This window comes from Falco punctatus, assembly GCF_963210335.1.
Source record: "Falco punctatus genome assembly, chromosome: 5".
In the NCBI taxonomy this organism is placed as follows: Eukaryota; Metazoa; Chordata; class Aves; order Falconiformes; family Falconidae; genus Falco; species Falco punctatus.
The window spans coordinates 77,200,851-77,219,990 of NC_137584.1; the positions used below are offsets into that span (position 1 = coordinate 77,200,851).

General features: G+C 36.5%; 1 protein-coding gene and 1 long non-coding RNA gene across 5 annotated transcripts in view; one reads left to right on the plus strand and one right to left on the minus strand.

The window, feature by feature from the left end:
- Positions 1 to 19,140, minus strand: part of SUPT3H (SPT3 homolog, SAGA and STAGA complex component) — a 297,812-nt gene that overhangs the window by 204,111 nt on the left and 74,561 nt on the right. The gene's annotated exons all lie outside the window — the stretch shown is intronic.
- On the plus strand, positions 1,982 to 17,695 carry LOC308064309. The gene is made up of 2 exons (XR_013928334.1): positions 1,982 to 4,124; positions 4,168 to 17,695. It is a non-coding gene; the product is annotated as an uncharacterized lncRNA (long non-coding RNA).

A 19,140-nucleotide genomic window follows, 5' to 3' on the forward strand; every position in this document is an offset into this window, starting at 1 on the left:
TACATAAAAAGGAAGCACATAAGAGGTGGAAGGAAGGACAGATGCTCCAGGAGGAACAGAGAGACGTCCAAGCAATGGCATCAGGCAAGCCAAAGCCTATCTGGAGCCACCTAGTGACACAATGGGCATGGACTGAAATACAGGAAATTTCACTTAAACATAAGGAAAAAAAAACCTCAAAACCCACTTTTACTGTGAGGGTGGTCAACCACTGGAACAGGTTGCTAAGAGATGCTTCTGTAGTCCCCATCTTTGGAGATACTAAAAAGCACAACTGGACACAGTTCTGAGCAACTTGTTTTAACTGACCCTGCCTTGAAAAGGCTGGATTAGTTAGATGACCACTAGAGAGTCCTTCTGACTTCGACTCTTCTGTGGTCCCACTTACACCTTCTGTAGAAGTCATGGGGGTTTTTTTCCCCCCGCAAATAACAATTCATTGCACTATCTACAGCCTGGATATTTGACCATAGTGATTATTTTTTCAAAGTTCTCAGAAATTAAGTAGTAGTCAGTATGCTTAAATACCTTTATTTGTATCAACAGTGTCAAAAGTGGAATATAGCTTTACTTACTAAGCCCTCTAAAGCATGGAAATTTTGTAGAAAAAAACACAGCTAGAGAAGAATACAATCCATTCATGTTCCTACTAGGCATAGAAAGTTACATTTAAGAAAGTTTAAGAAAACAGACCAAACAAAAAAATATCCCTGTCCCAATAGACATGGGTGTTGGTGTATGCACATATCACTGGAACACAGTTTTTGCTTTAGGGAGAGTTTGAAAACAAAGTAAGACTTCATTCTTCTAGTAGTGAAAGAATTTTCAAGAATAAGGAATAATGGAATAAAAAGGGTTGAAACAGACAAGAAAAAGAAATGGGGGCAGGTGAAAGTGACTAACAATTAGGAGCTGAGGAGCATTGACGCATAATCTCTAGATTCCTTAATTTTGCGAATTTACAAAATAGTGCTAAATACATTATTATCCTTAAGTCTGCAGCATGGGAAGACAGAGCAGACCTGCCAGGCAAAGCCAGAGGCAGCAGTGCTTGCAAACTCTAGATGATCAACTAGGGCAACAAATTTCTGATCTTTGCATGTACACGAGGAAGATGAAGTTGATGAAGTATGGGATGGAGGAGCAGTGAGGTGGGTTGAAAGTTGCCTGAGTGATTGGGCCCAGAGAGCTGTGATCAGTGGAACAAAGTCTAATTCGAGGCTAGTAACTACTGGTGCACCTCAGGGATCAATACTGGGTCCAACTGTTTCAACACCTTCCTTAATGATCCCCTGGCTGCCAATAAAGGCAAGTTCTTGTTACTCTGGCCCTTGGGTTATCCAGCAACAAAGCCTCTGAGAGGGCAGTAGGCAGATGTCGGGCATCATGTTGCCTGTGGCCAATCCACAGTCCTGTTCTACTTATGCAATCAACTGGTGGTAATGAAAGAAAATAAAAACTGAAGTTGTGTCTGAAAACACATTTCATACTAAGTATTCTTTGATCAACAATGACTTCTGGTTTTTCGGGTTCTGTTCAGCTCAAAGATTTTTGTCCTTGACCAGTGAATGACCATTACTCTGATGCAGTACAATAAAATACATGTTTCATGAGTACTTTAATTAGGTGGATTTGTGATGCATGTGAACATCAAATAGCATTTGTTCAGTGGTGGAACCCAAGCAACCCATTTCAAAAAGATGGAGACAAACCGACCATTGTTGACAGTAAAAAACTGCCAAGCCAATTCAAAGATTAAAAATATAAACCATATCTTCATCAGCAAGACTTGTAATAACACACTTGTCCCCAAGAATGGCATATTAAGCCAAGTACTTGTATATACCTGCAGTAAAAAGTCATGCAGTAAGAAAAATACCTTTAACATGTTTAAAAGGTGCTCTGATTTTTCCTGATGTTTTTTTCTACTGCTGTACTTCCATCAATTAGCACTGTCATAGTAGTTGATAAATACCAGAGACAATAGCAAAAAAAATAAATATGGCATATCAGGTGTTAGCTCACCTTAGATCAAGAAAATTTAAAATAACTTTACACAGTGTATCTCTGTTTAAACAGAAGCATCCTCAAAAGTCACAAACAGTAGATGAACGTAAAAAAATGTAGGAATGTATCATTACCACTCTAAATGACCTAAGTATTTTGCTTGGTGGTACATAAAACCTGCTCTTTTATCTTCATCCTCCAAAATTTGCCATTATTAATACTTAAGTTGATAAAACCACAGTTGGTAAATTCACCACAATAATCAAAGTTTATTACATACCCTCCAATTCCTTAAGTTCAGCAGGATCCTTTAAGAACGTTGACATGGCTACATTGCATTATATGCAGAAAAATACTGTCACAATTCAGAAACTCTGTCTTAGAGAAGTTGAAACAATCATAATGATCAGAGGATAGTGAGTTTAAAAAAATTCCACAAACCTTTGGGATATTTCAGCAAAACCATGTAACTTTCTCAGGTCTAATTGCTATAACTAGCATGTCTGATATAATTTCAAGAGGTGGAAAGAGAAAATTAACCTTGTTAAAAATTATCACATGTGTGATAATGTGTCTTTTACCAACCACATGTTGGAAAAAATTATCTTTAAACAATAAATTCGTATTTGATACCATCCTTTTTCAGTAGAAAAAAGACTACAGTGAAAGTTAAAGAGATGAAAAATGAATTTATTTCATTAAAATTCTTCCAGCAAACTGCATTTAAAAGACCCTGAAAATATGACCCTTCAAAAAACCAAACAACACAACAACATAGAATTAAATGGAAAATACAATGAGGTTAAGAAAGTAAACTAGCTTTAACAATACATATTTGGTTCCTGATACATACACACCGTGACCAATTTTGCAATTTCTGCTTAGAGCTCAGGTATCTAGCTTACTATAAAAGAGAGGGCAAGTAAATCACCCAGAATATGTCTAAGCTGTACGTGATAACACGGAAACTTATACCCCATTTCACAGCTCCTTTAAAGCACAGCTCCTGCTTAAGTCTTACCACAAGATCCATGGTTTAATCAGTGTGATCCTGTTACACCAAATCAGTTAGCTTCTAATACAAGGATACAAACAAAACATGGACAAATCCTACGTACAGCCACTCTGAGTTTACAGGAAGATACAATGTCATACTTCACTACAGATTTGAAGATAAAACCATACGGAGGATGTAGAACAGTATTCAAATAGCACTTCAAAACCAAAATCTTTCTGAAACTTTCATAAGCATGTTTCAGTACCACACATGTTGCGTTTATACTTAACACCATTTATAAAACCAGATCAAAAACATAACATTTCTAAAGGAAACCAACTTCTATAAAACGGATTTTACAAGAATTTCATTCTTGCAAAGTTACACATGTAATGTACAAAAATCCTGCAAAAGAACAAATCTGTCTTAACAGACTCATTTTTGTTGTATTTTTAAAGCCACTATATTGATACACAAGTAGTTTCTGTCCATAGCCTGATGTTCTTCGATGCACTATGAAGTCAACAGAAAACTGCTGAAGAAGCAGCATCACTTGTGTTAAGATAATTTTTCTCATATTAAATCCGCTACTTTCTATCAGGAAGTCCTAACCACCTCAGGAATCTTTAGAATATTGAGAGAGAAATTACTATTTAATTATATGAATTTAATGTATCTTCAGTGTTGCTGGAAGTCAAACACACAGCGGTGTGTGTATATCAATATTACCAATAATATCAATATTTGTAGGCATCTATGCTACTGAGCTTAGCTTTTTAAAGCACTGAAGAGTTCTTTATTTAGCACTGAAGGTGCTAATGGGACTACTAAAGCTACCAATTTCTACCCGACTACCACTTTACAGCACTGAAATAGCATCACAAAAACCTTCCTTTGTTATCACTGATGTCAATATGAAAATATTCAGGATAAAAAAAGTTATAAACACAAGAACCTGTTAAACATACACCAAAACCTGCAGAAAAAAACCTCAGCAACTTTAAGCCTACAAGTATAAGCTTTAAGATGCTATGTTGGACATAAACAATTTACACTAAACAAATACATTTCAAAGCATTTCAGTAGTGATTCAGAAAATATTAAAATAATTCATTTCTAGGTAAATGAAATATTCAGAAAATATTAAAATAATTAATTTCTAGATTTTTTCCCTTATCTTCTCATTCTGCGAGATGCCCAAGTGACTGTGAAAATAAAATACTCTAGATAAATCACACAAACCTAAACGACTGCAGTTTTTCTCCCCTTTTTAGAAAAGCTATTTTCCTGAAGTTTCTATATTCAATTTCTAACTTTTTAGAAATTATTACAGACTGCTTCATGTAGGTGCTCTGCAGAAATGCTGCTGCTACAGCTATGGTACAATGGCTTTTTATGGAAGCAGGCACTGCCCAATTCCAGAAAAACGTAGAAATAGTGGTTTAGAAGACATAAAGCCCTTCTTATTACGATGGAAATAGCCAAACACAGTAGGCGTCTTGCAAAACTCTGTCCTAAACTCCAGAATGTAAAAGTTTCTCTCCTGGGAATTTTCAAGATTTAGGCATAAGGACAAAGTAATACTTTTTGATTAAAAAAAAAAAATAATAAATCCCACTATAATTAACCCAATGAAAAAACTCAGATCAGATTTGAGAACACCAAGGACTTTAAATAACACACTGCAAATAAGGTGCTGATCCACACCTTTTAAATACTTGTGAATATGAACTTTAACCATTAAAAACTTGAAGAAAATAAAACCAAGATTTCAAAGCAGATTTTCAGAGGGCCTTAGGGTCAATATTGAGTTTTTATGGGGCCACCAAGCTCTGCCTTTGCATGTATGTGTGTGGCATGGAGGCGGGTAATAGAGAGGAATCTGTGGAACTAAATAGATTTAAGATATCTTTAAATACTTATTTATGATCTCCAACTTCTAAGAAGTTGAGACTGTTGATACAGACGGGAGAAAAATGCTGGCTTCTGAGATGGAGTGGGATGGAGCTATGATCAAAAGCTCTTCAGGATAAATATAAATATTTAATACTGCCTTCCTTAAATTAGCAGTGACTACCACCATAAACTTTCTGAAAGTCTTAGGGCAATAGTTAATCCAAAAGGTTTCACCTATCAGCTCAGAAAACCAAAAGGAAAAATATTACCATCGACTAGCAGTACCACGTTGGGACAAAATACAAAGATACACTCGCTTTAAAGAGAAAAATCATACTCCTTTTTCTTAGCCTGGCAGTCTTAAACCATCAAAGGTTAAAAAGTATTTCTTGGTATGTACATAACTGTCAAATATAAATCTCAGCAGTTTATACTGTTCTTTACATAAAAGATGATTTCTTTCTTGCCAAATTCTGCATTCAAAATCCAACGCATAAGGCAATACGTGTACCTATAAAATTATTAATCCATCTGTTGCTACTGGTCCAAGCGTACAGACACCATGTCTACAAAATTCATCATTTTTACTATGGAATTAGTATAATTAACATTTTAGCAACATCCTAACACTAAAGAAATAATTTGTGCCTGTCACTGGTTTACGTAAAAAAAAGGGTGAAGAAAAGCTAAAAATGGAAAAGGAACTAAATGCTATTTGCTTCATCCTGTTAAGACCTTAGCATGTCTTCTTTCTAAGTTTTCCTCCTTCCCTCAAACATGTATTTTTCCATCATCAGTTATGTTACAAAATTAGTGGCCAACAACTGGCATCCAAGGGCTTGCCTCTCAATTAACCGGCACTTCACACACTATAGCAGAAAGCATGCAACTTGGGTATAAACACAATCACGCACCATTTTCACTGTTTCATTCAGTCAAGTGACTTAGAGTCATTGGAAAACTACAAAAACGTTCCAAAAAGGAACACCTCCAGCAAGCTTGCTTCTATTTTTGAAGACAAGAGACTGTGTAGTCTTTGTTTCAGCCTTCCATGGAAAACAGACTGGCTAGTACTTGGGAAATAGAGTCGGAGCCATTGCCCCAACTCACATTCCAGGGAATCACATAATTCCCCAAGTGAATGAACTTTTGAATACATTCATTGGGCACACAGAAGTATCAAAGTGTACAAATTAAAAGAGATAAAATGGTACCACGTGTGAAGTAGTAACAGAAGGATGAATACCACTTTCTCCTGGTCTGTCTCTTTCTTCTAAAATATCATGGGTCTTCATTCTGAGAAGTCTTAACAGCATTTTTTTTTCTTCTTCTCTTGCATTCCTGTACACAGCTAATTCAAATCATTTCCTTATAACATCCAAAAATTTACTGTTTAATCACCTGAAATTTTATCTGAGTTTTGTTCAAATCAAGTGCTAACAAATACTTTAAGTATGAGATGCTCCTACCAAGAGATACCATCATCTTTGTTCCCTTAGCACTATTCATGGGCCAGTTCCTTACCAAGCATAAGGTCACTCTCCAGCAAATGGACTAAGGGACAAATGGGCAACTCTGAAACTTTAAATCATTAAAAAAAAAAGGCACAAATTTCTATCCATACACCAATTTAATTATCTTCAAACCCCTCTGTATTTAGTTTTATATACTGAAAAATTACCACAGCAGCAGAGTCCCTGCCATACAATGGTCCTAGCATCTGCTGAACTTCAGAATGCTACAACAGTAACAAGCAGCCAAAATCTGCAAGCTAAGTCACGTAAGTCAACAAGCAATGCAACGTACCAAGCAGCATCTTGGAATAAAAACCAAAATGAAGAGTTGAACTCATACATGATTAATTGAAGGACTGTATTTTCAGTGCAGCATTTGTGGATGAAAGCATTCTGCTAGCATTGATTACCCACACTGTTCTTAAAGGAAGCGAACATCAAATTTATGGCAAAACTTATCTCCACACATTTTTAGAGCTTGTCCTCAATGAAAAATTAAGTTACAACTCAAGGACTGTTCCAAATTGATTCCACTTCACAAACAAACAGTTGTGTTTACAGTCTGATGGCACTTAACCAACACAGCTATCCACAGAAGGGTGTATGATTCAAGGATCACGCTGCTGGTCCCTGGATCAGATGAAGATGATTCTCCATCTCCTTCCCCAAACTACTGAGAATTTCTGACTACCTGTTTCACTGTTGTTTCCAAAACTTTATAGTGTTCTCCAGGTTGGTCTACAACCTGCTCCTACATCCAGACTCAAGATTAGCATTGATCTACACCTTTAATGTCTTTAGCCTAGTTTTCTAAGAAAACAGATGATAAATATGTTTATATTATCATATGGTCTATCTGCCAGTTTCTCCTTAATGACTTGTGAACCACAAGCTCATTAACATCTTACTAAAGAGGTAAAAGACCCAAATAAAATTAAGACCTTCTGTAGTTCAGGTTAAAAAAAAATGAGCAGCTAGACAGAGAAGAGAGATCTAATAACAGAACTCCAAATGCTAAGGGAGGGGCAGGCATTACTCTATCCATTTATTTAAATGTTTCGGTTCACACTTTGATAGTTAAACATCAGATATCAGTATTTAGAGTAACGTCAATCGTCCTACACACTCAGAAAAGAAAAATAAGCAACTCAAGAGATTCACTTTCTCCTAAGATAGGCTCTATGAATGATCTAGTAGTAGGTTCTTCTTGTCTTTGCCATAGAGAGCAAAATGCAGAGGTATGAATTATTTGTAGGAGTTCACTTATCCAGGTCTACCTTCTTTACCTCATCTTACTTTTAGACAGTAACAAGATGCGGTTCTGTTCTTCAGAGATCCAAAAAAATGCATTCTGGCCCATAATCACAAATTCAAGGTACAGAGTAAGACAAGGCCAGCAGTGCTAATACACAGTATCTACTTATAAAGTCAAGAATTATCCAAACTAGTAAACAAATGATAATGATTTATTTGTGGCATTATAGAGGAATTTCAAAATAAGGAGGAAAAAAAAAGCTGGTGTTCAGAAAACAAGATGCCTGAAGATTATGTTGCTCAGGAAGATCAAAACGGAACATGTACTTCCCAGCAGCAGAGAAAAGAAAGCCATGCTTTTCTTAAACCCATTTTACACCTCAAAAGGTTTATCTCTACAACAACATTTTCTTACAGCAAGAGGCCACACCAAGCATCTTCTCTGAAAGCTTGGTTTATACCTTGCTATTGTTCTGACATTTGATTAAAGTCATTACATGCCTTTACACAAAAATGTAAGCACACGTAACTGGATGTGTTACTCTAAAATTAATTTCCATGCTAATACAATTTCTACCTATAGATTAACCTCTCATCAAGTTAACAAGAAAATATTTAAAAGAGCTAGAAACGAGAATAATTACCTCTAGACAATTTGTCCGATCCAGTTCAAATGCAGTGCCAGAATGCATCCTCTCACTTGTACAAAATACAGCTGGAGTAATTTAAATTAATTCTATTTCATACATTATATGAAGCCCATTTTCTGGTCACCAAGAAATCCACTTACATGATCAAAGAAATAAAGATTTGTTGACCTTCTCCAGCAATCGGAAATCTGAAAATATTTTCTTCCCCTGAAATAAAGTTTGATATTAAGGCAGATGGCCAGACTACTTTATAGTATTAGTGAATGCAGCTGTGAAAAATAAGTTTTATGAAAGCCAAGAAGAATTGAGTACAGACTTAATGAATTTCATAGATACTTTAGTCACACTTTTTTGTTGCATTCCATTGCTGGGCCCTAGTTTAAAGTATGTGATGATCCCTATAAAAGAAACATTACTTAGACTTAACTACATAAAATGGATCCAGAGAATGTAAACAAAGTTCCCTTTATTGTAACCACAGTTTGATTCCATTAAGCCCAGAAGCGATATATATGGGCATACATCAGAATAATTTGTCTTTGGAACTCCTGCACCACCTTGATCCCAAGGACCTCTCACGCAGTTCTGTTTCTGAGAAAACTTAACCTAGTTAAAATTTAAAAAAGTATTTTTTATAATAAGTATTTCTGTTCATGTTTTAGTTTCGAGGAATGCTGCAACTGAGATGACCTCATCACACTCTGGTTTAGTTTTGGTTTCTTTTTTTTCTGAAGAATGAGACAACTTCGACTGTTCTTTGAGCTCCCTTCTCCTCCTCTCCTTTTCCCTTCACATTTTAGTCACCTCTGTTCTCTGCCATCCTGCCTTCCTTTCCATTCTTCAATTCTTCCATCAGCTTGTCCTGTCCTACATCCTCTCTCTCACTCTGCTTCACGTACACAACTCTATGCATCTGTTGTTTCAACCTTTGTCAGGGGTTATACGCTGGGAGACCAGAAAACCTGAAGATGTGGTAGGTTGACCCCAGCCAGCAGCTAAGCACCCCCACAGCTACCCACCCCCTCATTGCCCCCACAATGGGATGCCATCCCAGCATCATCCAGTGCAAGAGACTAAAGTAATTTAGCATGATGGGGATTACCTAGTAAACAGGAGTTCATTCAAACAAAACACAGTTTGATATAATGTCAAAGTAAAGCTACGTATTTCAGAGAAAAAATACACTGTGTACCTGCAAAATGGACAACATTCTAGAAGGCAACACTGAAAAGAAGTTAAGATTTAGACCAGATATTAAGTTTAATTGGAGTGCACACTACAACTTAAAAGCATTTAATGAGATCACCACAGATGTAGGAGTGGAAAGGTATTCCACATCTCTATGCCTTATTTGTGATACAAACATTAAATCCTGTTCCCAGTCCCAGAATCCAGTTTTAAAAGGTAAAACAAACAAGTTATTGACTAGAAAATATAGCAAAAGGCAGAATCCAAACCTTCTAGCTTAGGGAAAAAAAAAAACAAACAAAACAAAAAACCCACACACAACCAACAAACAAACCACTATAAAAAAAGAACATCATCAAGAGGTGACTCTATATCCTAATGGAAGTGTATTTCCTAGAGGAAGATGCATGACAGAGTGGAGACCACCAAACTGACTGGAAATCAACACTAGAGACACTCAGATTTGATTTAATATGACTGCTTCTTAACAGTGATCAATTAAACAGAGGACCAAGGGACATGGTAGATTAATTATCTTTGCATGCTTTAAATCCAATCCAGATTAAATTTTGGAAGAAAAGCTTTAGTCAAACATTCACTAACATTTTTGGTGGAAGTACTTTTTAACAGGGATAACTGATGTTAACAGGTTAGGCCAGATAAGCTAACATACACTTTTAGCCTTTAAACGCATAAACTAAAGACATGTCCAATGGCTCAGCTAGAGCCACTGAAGTTCAAGGAAGTGAAATACAGTATCGCTTGGGGAAATAAAGACGTACAGAAGAAATAAGTAGGACAAAATATATATTGGGTTACCCAGAACATGTAAAGGAAGCACCTCATAAATATGGCAACTAAATGAAAAGGTGGTGGGGTAAAGGTCTGGTTTCTGCAGAGAAATAAAAAAGATGATGCAGACTGACAATGGGGAGGAGGAGGACACCACACAAATGACAGGAGCTGCTGGTGGGTAAATGTACTCTTTCACTGCGGTCACCATACTAACACCAAGTATTTGCGAACGGGAAACAGACCACTTACAAATCATAAAAAATTAGTAACCAACTTAGCATCTCTACTACTGCATTATACATTTGATAATTTCAGCATAGGTAATAATCTCAAGGAACAGTGATTTTTATGAATTATGTCTTTCTTTAAAGAATAAGATTAAAGGGTGTTTATAAATCTAAGCAAGTAACTGTTTACTCAGTTTCAGTGTCAAGCAAACCAACAAGCAAATTTAGTCAGAAAACATGTCAGCAATAATACATATAAATAAAGGTTTCAAAAGTTCCCACTAAATTTCTTAGTAACTGGATCAGGCCCAAACCAAATCTAGCAAGAACTAAATCTAACAAACTGAATTTAAAACTATCTTAAAAACCCACCAGCATTTATTCTTCAAAAAGTAGTTATTCTCATTTGTATAACTCTTAGCATCTCTCAGTCTTTTGCATTTTTCAGATATTAGCGGTCGTATTTAGAAACCTAAATGGATTTGGGTTCATTTGCAAAAGTGCTGAGGACTTGCAGTTTGCCACGAAAACAACATGAAGTACCAGAGCTCCACACCTATGGAAGTCTTACCACATTCCTGCAGAGGTCCCAGTATGGATATAGCTATTGAACTTCAGGCACCCGCAACAGTAAAATGTGGCTTTCATGCATAGTTCTATTATAACATATTAATTTTTATTGCTTTGATATTGTAATTGTAATTATTACTTCAGCATCTCTCTGACACTACACTATCTTAGAATAATCGCTGGTTTAAATGTCAGCTGCCCAAACTGTTTTCATTCATTCCAACATTTCTTTCACATGTTAATACTTTTTAAATTAAATTATTCCCCCTGAACTGACATCACAGATTTAACAGTTACTTCCTGATTAGAGGGGAGAGGAAGATGAATAACTCAAGACTTTTCAGACATGTATGAGAAATTTTTCAAAGTATATCTCTTGAACCCTAAAATCCCAACAGTTAAGTGATTATAAACCAGATAGGTCTTTACGCAGAAGTTTTATCATATAATTATGATGCTGATCATTTAGAACTATCCAAAATGTCTCCAGCATTTCTAAACAGCTAAGCAAAGTTATTTTTAAAATCAAACATATGTGCTTTTTTCTGTTTATGTCTTCGGAAAGAACATTCCGTATAATGAAAAACATGACCAAATTTTTCACAGTACATCACTATAAAACCCTATAATTGACTTTTTGGGTTGGTTTACTCTATATCTATTTTTGTCCATGTAGAAAACAGCAATGATGTGGCAAAAAGACCAAAATGTAGGTCCCATTGCAGGATAAGGCTCCATCGTGATTAGTGAAGAAGTATCATGTTTTCCCTGGGAAACATGCCCATTTTGCAAAAGGGAATTCAGTCCACATGAACCTCCTCTTTGGGGGGGTGGGGTGGTGGTGGAATCAGTCCTTTTGAGCAGCACAGACTCTAGTGATTGCTCTCAGATTTGGCTGACAATGACTCAGAGCCCTTCCATTAAACACAATGCAACTCTGATCATTGATTTTATTATAAGTTGTCCCAATATGAATTTCCTGCTTTTCAACAATATTCTTCAAAGCTTAGAACCAAGATTTGCTCCTAGTATTATTTTAGTTCCACCTGAACTGACAAAAGTGTTTAATAGCAACTATTCTTTTTTTCTGCCTCCTCCCCCCCCCCCCCCCCGCCCCGAAGAGATAAACTTTCTAAAAACAACACAAATACAAGAAGGGCGGTGAGAATACATTCACCTTTTCAATTGCTGAGATGACTATGTACATAACTCAACAAACGAAAGTCAACTTGAAATAGAGAAAACAAATACCTGCACCAAAAGAATTTATCATTTGAGGTATTATTCACCCACAAAAATGAATTCAGGATTTTACATACTATTCTCATTCTTCTTTGAATGGCCTTTAAGCTGTTATCACTGATTACTTACATGCACCAATCACAGTGTAAAGAAAGTGTGCAGATACATCTCCAAAGGAGTCCACATGCCATAGAAAGAAAAAAAAACCCTACTTTTCAGAGTTAATTACAACAAATCACAAGGCATTAAACTAACTTAAAAGTTTGAAGAAAATATTGTTATCTTGCAAATTGTTTAACAGTAAGATATGCCATAATTGCTTCAAGGTAAATCTTAGGGACATTGAAGATGACATCTAAATCACAAGCTTGGGAAACAGGGAACGTACCATCCACACTCACAGAAGACAGGATATGTTTAAGAGGAAAGGTAAGTTATTTCCTTTAGCTCAGAGACTAAGTTAAACTGCAGCTGCAGTCACTAACATTAGAATTTCCTGAGATTTCAAAGAATCTAGGGTCTGATCCCAAAATCAGCAATAAACCAGTTTAAGTGCTGGACAGGTGTAGTTTCTCTGTTGGGGCATGAGGCTCTTTAATGGGCTGCTCTTACAAATGTAATACCGACAGGAGATTATCCTACCCTAGCCAAGGCCCACTGAACTGTTTCCACAAGCAACGATGCTGATTTACAGAAGTGAATGCAGGATCTGTTTCAAAGATGAAACATGATTAATGTCATAAGAGCTTCGGATTGACCGATTGATTGCTTTTGGTTTGGTTTTTTTTTAATTACTGAAGAAAAAAGATAACAAAGCCTGCCCTAGCAAAACTAAAAACCCTTAGTGTACTTACTTGAGAAGTTTTAATGATTCAATCATTATATGGAAACATAACATGTATACAAGTGGTTGTACTGTAAGAAAAAATAGTTAAGTCAGCACATTTAAAAAGAAGGAAAAAAACCTCAAGCAACCTGAGACCTAGGTCCAGCTATACAGCCTAGAAGAGAAGCTTTGATGTCAACAACAACACTATTTTTCACCATTCACATAAAACAATGTAGAAGTACTTTAAAGACCTGCCCCAGTGAAATACACTGTGCGACAAAAGTACAGCAGCACACATTCACAGCAAAGATTCTGACGGTAACATCAGAGTAACTGCACTTCATGGCCCTGCTCTTCACCGGTTTGAGTACAAAATATTTATGCTATGGGTGAAGCATGATGTTTCTGAGTGGGACCAAACACCTACATCTGAGTCAGCCCATGCTTCCTTCAAGGGCAGTAGAGAGAAATGTGTTATGATTCCTCTGGTGATTTTAGACACTTTTCAAGCGAATCACTAGCTAAAGCTGCTTTTTTCTCTCTGCTGCTCTACAGAAAGAAAGGCTTTGCTCACTCTCCCAGGTGCGTACACTGACAGCGCAGGCATGTGAAGTTCACAAAATGAATCTGCCTTGCAGCAGCTATTTATCTAAAAATTAACAGCAAGAGAAGATTCACGCCTGGTTAACACCAGAAATGAAATCTACTTCAAGTTATAACAGAAGTTTCTGCCACCAGTGAGAGGTTTCCCACCAAGGGGGGACATGCCCTTCAACAAGACCCATCCTCTATCCAGGGGATGCTGTAATGAGAACTAGCAAGGTTCAGACATACACTTTCCTGGAACCAGAAGGTATCACCAACCAAAAGGTCTTGGAACTACAACTGCCTCAGTATTCTTAAAACTTTATCCAACTCTAGAGGGTTAAAAATATTCTGGGTAACAGAAGGGTTCGGAGGGGGAACACACAAAATCTTTCTCTTCATTCAATGGAAAGATTGCACTCAGTCCTGCTTTTACACAGAAGACATTTCTGTTGGAATTCACAACAAACCCCATTGATCTGTGCATATTTTTAATGACTGAAAACAGCATAGGCCTTTAAAGCAAATCTCTCACTTGTCAATATCAATCTTAAACAACTGTGTGGTGGGTAAAATCCGAAATCATTCCATCAGCATGAGAGGTAAGTGTCGTAAGTCAACAGGAGAAGGGTTACAGAACTATTCCCTCTGTCAGTGCAGAATCTTTTGATGATACCATCAAAACCATAAGGTACCATATCATCACAGGTCAACTGTATGTCATGGCCCTGATGGAAAGAGAAAGACTTCATGGAACCTTCTCACTCTCTTCATTGAGTTCCAATGAACATAAATGCTTATTTCCTTCTAGAATGTAGCCCAGCTCTAAAATTATCTACTTCTTGAAAGAAGTAACCTTCCCACAGAATGCACTTACATTGTATAACTCATTTGCAGTTGACAGTGTTGATGACAAATTAGCAAGACTCAAAGATAAGCAAAGGGAAGCCTTAAAAAGACTAAACGGGGAACACTAAAATTTCTGCTAACGTGCCTCACAAATGTAAGATGCACCAATATTAAGTACAGTTGCTATTTAAAAAGGGAAGATGGATTCACCGATCCCTCAGTATCCCTCTTAACACTCAGTGCCTGTAGTGTTAAGAAACAAGGCTTACACAACTGCACTGACCAGCCACTTACCACCCCCAGCCTCTTAATTTTGTCACTTTTGCTGAACAGGGCCAAAGAGCAAAGGGGTAATAACGATGCAGAAGTTTTGTAACAATAAACTTGTATAAAGAAAAGAGCCTTAAATAGCTGTGATCTAGTTCCCTTGATAAATCAAAGCAGTAAAGATTAGAGCTGGAGCTTCTGGACAAGAGAGAATCAAGAAAAGTAAGCTCATTGTGTACTTTGTTCAATGGTTTTATAACTGAACGCTTAAATGGACAACAATTATCCATCAGTACACAAACATGTTTTGGATCCTTGTGAGCTAGTCTTCAGACATGTTTTGAAAAGAATACAAACCTCAAGAACTCAAGTTTAAAATTCTGTCCCTGTATTAAGGATTACAACAAGACCACCTTGGAAAGCTGATTATCCCATATATTTACAGCAAAGTTTCTCTCATCTTTCTTTAAAACATGTGGTGATGGTAATACAACACAATACCTCAGATTACAGTTGAAATCAGGAATTCCTGAATTCCTGTTACATGTAACTTACAAAATATGCTTGTATTTCAGAAATCTAAGTCACTAACTGATGGTCAGGTGTTCCCTGTTGTCCTGTCCTATTGTGTGTCCACGTCATTCCCCCCCCCCCCCCCCCCCAATACAAGCAGGCTATGGTACAACTGTCCTCTTTCACAATTATCATACTTTCTTCTTAAGCAACCACTTCTGGCTGGTGATATAGACAAAATACTAAAATACATGAACAAGACTCTCAATATGGGCTTATTATAACAAGCCATAAATTCCACCTGATAAACACTTTGTTTACATTTTAACAAAGCTATTTGCTTGCTACTTCTGGAAAAAAAAAGAGAAAAAAACCCCAGCACACACCAACCACAAATCAACTTGCATTTGTATTTGCATGGTACTTGTTTGGAACTACTACTGATGCCACACGTATCCCCATATTATGCTACTTGTTTTGCGCAATCCATATTCTGAGGTTTTCCAGAGATTAGCAAGTACATCTGGCTACAGTGTTTCCAGTTTTACATGCTTCAAAATTTTCACACTGCTGTAACAATTATACAAATGAAAAAAAAGTAATGGCATTTTGGCAAAACCAAACTGAATCTGCTATTTAAGAGAGGGTTGTGCGCGTTATTATACTATTACAGTAACACGAGGCACTTAAAAGTCTATGCATTGAAATAGGTGTTATTTCCCTTTTAAACAAGAAAAACGTAATTTCACCTCCAACATCCTCCTCAGCCACACTATAATGCCAGTCCATTTTCACTGAAAATACATATAAACATGCAGGTACACTGCATAGGCTATCCCCCGAAAGGTTCACATACAACAAAAACTTCATCCTAACATCCAGCCCTGTTACACAATTTCTCAAAATATAAAAATACATTTGACAATTGCTGATCTGAATTTTAAGTGTCACTTGGAAAAAAAAAAATATCAACAGACCATCCCCAAAAAACTTCTTAAGGTAGGGGGGGCATTCACAGGCAGGAGGAGGAGGAAGAGAAGTCTACAGTTATGCATGCCTCACTACAGATACTTCATTTTAAACCTAAGAAATATAGATAGGAAAAGTTGCTCAATTATCTTGTTGTCACACTGATAGAAGCATAAGCTTTTAAATAATCACATGGCGATACAGAAATCAACAGTCAGGCCACAAAATTGCTACCTCACAAAACTCTTTAATGGATGAGAAAGAGGAAGGGGAAGTTAGAAATTTTTACCTACTACCTCTGGAAATAATCAGGATTCAGGGAAAACAGGTTTTATGCAGCCATTAAAGAACCACTTACAATATGTGTGGTCCTTCTGTAATCCAAAAACACAGTATCAACGCTTTTGAATAGAGTTCTGAATATATTTCGGATGTGATTAGACACATTTGCACTAATCAATCTTTCAAAAGGAAGTTTTGATTTACTAGTCTACTGTGTTGAAAAGTTTGAAAGAGAAAACATTAAGTGTTTGAATATACTCATCATAAATCTGTGACAATATAAGGATAAATCAGTCCAGATGGCAGTGCGATAACATTTTGTGTTTCTAATCTATAAAAAGATGTATAAAGCTCAACCTCAGGCACATATAAAAGCATGGTTGAAATCTAAGATGATAAATGCTGGATTCAAAACTGAAATTAAAAACAATCTCCAATAAATGTTTAATAACAGATACACACATGATTGTTTTAGTATATTTTGCCTGTCCAGCATGTTAAGAGTTATTATCGATTATCATCTACCATGTTATATTCTTAAAATTTACTAGAGCATTTTTATTATTAAGCACACCTTAAGGCTTAATTTCATCTGTAACTAAGGATGAAATGGAACAAAATCTATGCCCAAAAGGGTTTCATCAAAGCATACTTTTAGGAAATAAAGTAAAATAATAGTAAGTACACAAGTGAATCTCTCCCCATAGTCATCATTTTAGATAAATTAATAGAAATATAGAAGCCTTAATACAATGGGTATTCACATAGCTTTAAATGGGGCTGTTTCCTTCAGAAAAGGACAAGATTAAGGTGCAGATTATTTAAAGTAGCATTTTCCAGACTTTTTAAAGTGGTAACCCCTTATCCCATTCGAAGCCTCACTTATGATATGTACAGGCATTAAGAGTAGTCATACAGCTTTCAATAGACCAATTCTTCTAGACAGAGCAGACAAAAATCATTAAGATCAACAACTGGAGCACAAAATATCACCATTCAAAGAACCAGGCTTAAAAGTGTTAACAAAATAAAGATGACATTGGAATGGAGGGGGGGGGGGGGGGGGGGGGGGCGGGGGGGCAGGGAATCTGAAAAACCACAAACTGACTACCCTGGTAAAACAAAACTGAAAAATACCTTATTGTTTTTAAAAAAAAACTCAGAGTGAAATATTAATGTTTGGATGACCAATAAATTACAGATCTAGTTATAACTACTGAGGTTACATGCTTTTGAAAATACTTGTGCACAAGCACAGCCTACTTAGCCTTATAAGCATAAGCAAGTGAAGTTCTTATGTTTCTGTAACCCGGTTTTATACCAGTTATTTATACACTAACATCAAATCTTGGAAGATCTGGTGACTTCCCCAGCCCCATAGTAATACACTATTACACAGCATGTAGCACTAATCTAGAGGCTGTTATCAGTTTATCTATACCCAAAACCTTCCCAACAGGGATCTGTAGAGACCTCTCCGCGGGCCAGTGCTGTGCTCGTAGGGAAAGCCCCTACTTGCTTTTCTAACAGAGCTGAAGTTTACCCTAAGGTTACGACTAGACAACTGTGTTTTATAGCTATAGATAAACTTCACCTCCATGATCTCCTCTTACTCCTTTTTCAACTACTATAATTTTTGGCTTCTACTGTACCTCGTGGCAGTGAATTTATGAATTCAGCATTTAATTACGCGCTGTTAAAAAGAATACTTCCTTGTGTTCATCTTAAGCCTGCCATCTGATAATTTAATTAGGTGCCCCCTAGTTTTTGTTATGAAAAAGGGAAATAATTGTTTCCATTCACTTTTTCCACATTGCTCATAATTCTAGATTTCTATCACACTCGCCTCCCAGCTGTCTCTTTCCAGGCTTTAGCACCCTGCCAATTTAGCTTTCCTTGTACGGAATTCACTCAATTCTTTTCCAATTAGAAATTGAATTCTAGAATATTTTTTGTATAACAGGGTAGGCACAACAGAAGAACTACTACTAACACTGTTTCCCCCATATACACTCAATTCCTTTAAAATCTAACCCACTTCTGACACCACAACTATTAAGATTTGAGAGCTATTCATTGTCCATCTCAGATTTTTTTTCTTTTTTTTAATGAAAATAAACAGCAAAGTTCATGCACATGACTTCGGGTTTGTTAACAGCTGATTTCACCTATTTTATCACCCACTCAATTCTGTGAATTCCTGGAGTGGCTCTACACAATCAGCATTGGATTTCAGTACTCTAAATAACTTTGCCATTAGCAGCTTTCTCACTTCTCCAAGATCTCAGGTAGATCTCACTAGTAACTTTAGTGCGAAAAAAAATTATTCCTACCCTTACTTTCTCATCTTTTATTCAGTTGGCATCTTGTAGAACATCTTATTTCTAGCCCACAACATTTTGTAAAGCTACTGAGATGCTGAAGGTACTAAAAAGCCACTAAATAATTTACTAAGAATAAAACCACTGGGGTTCCACCGGTGTTGGAATAACTTCTTAGCAATACA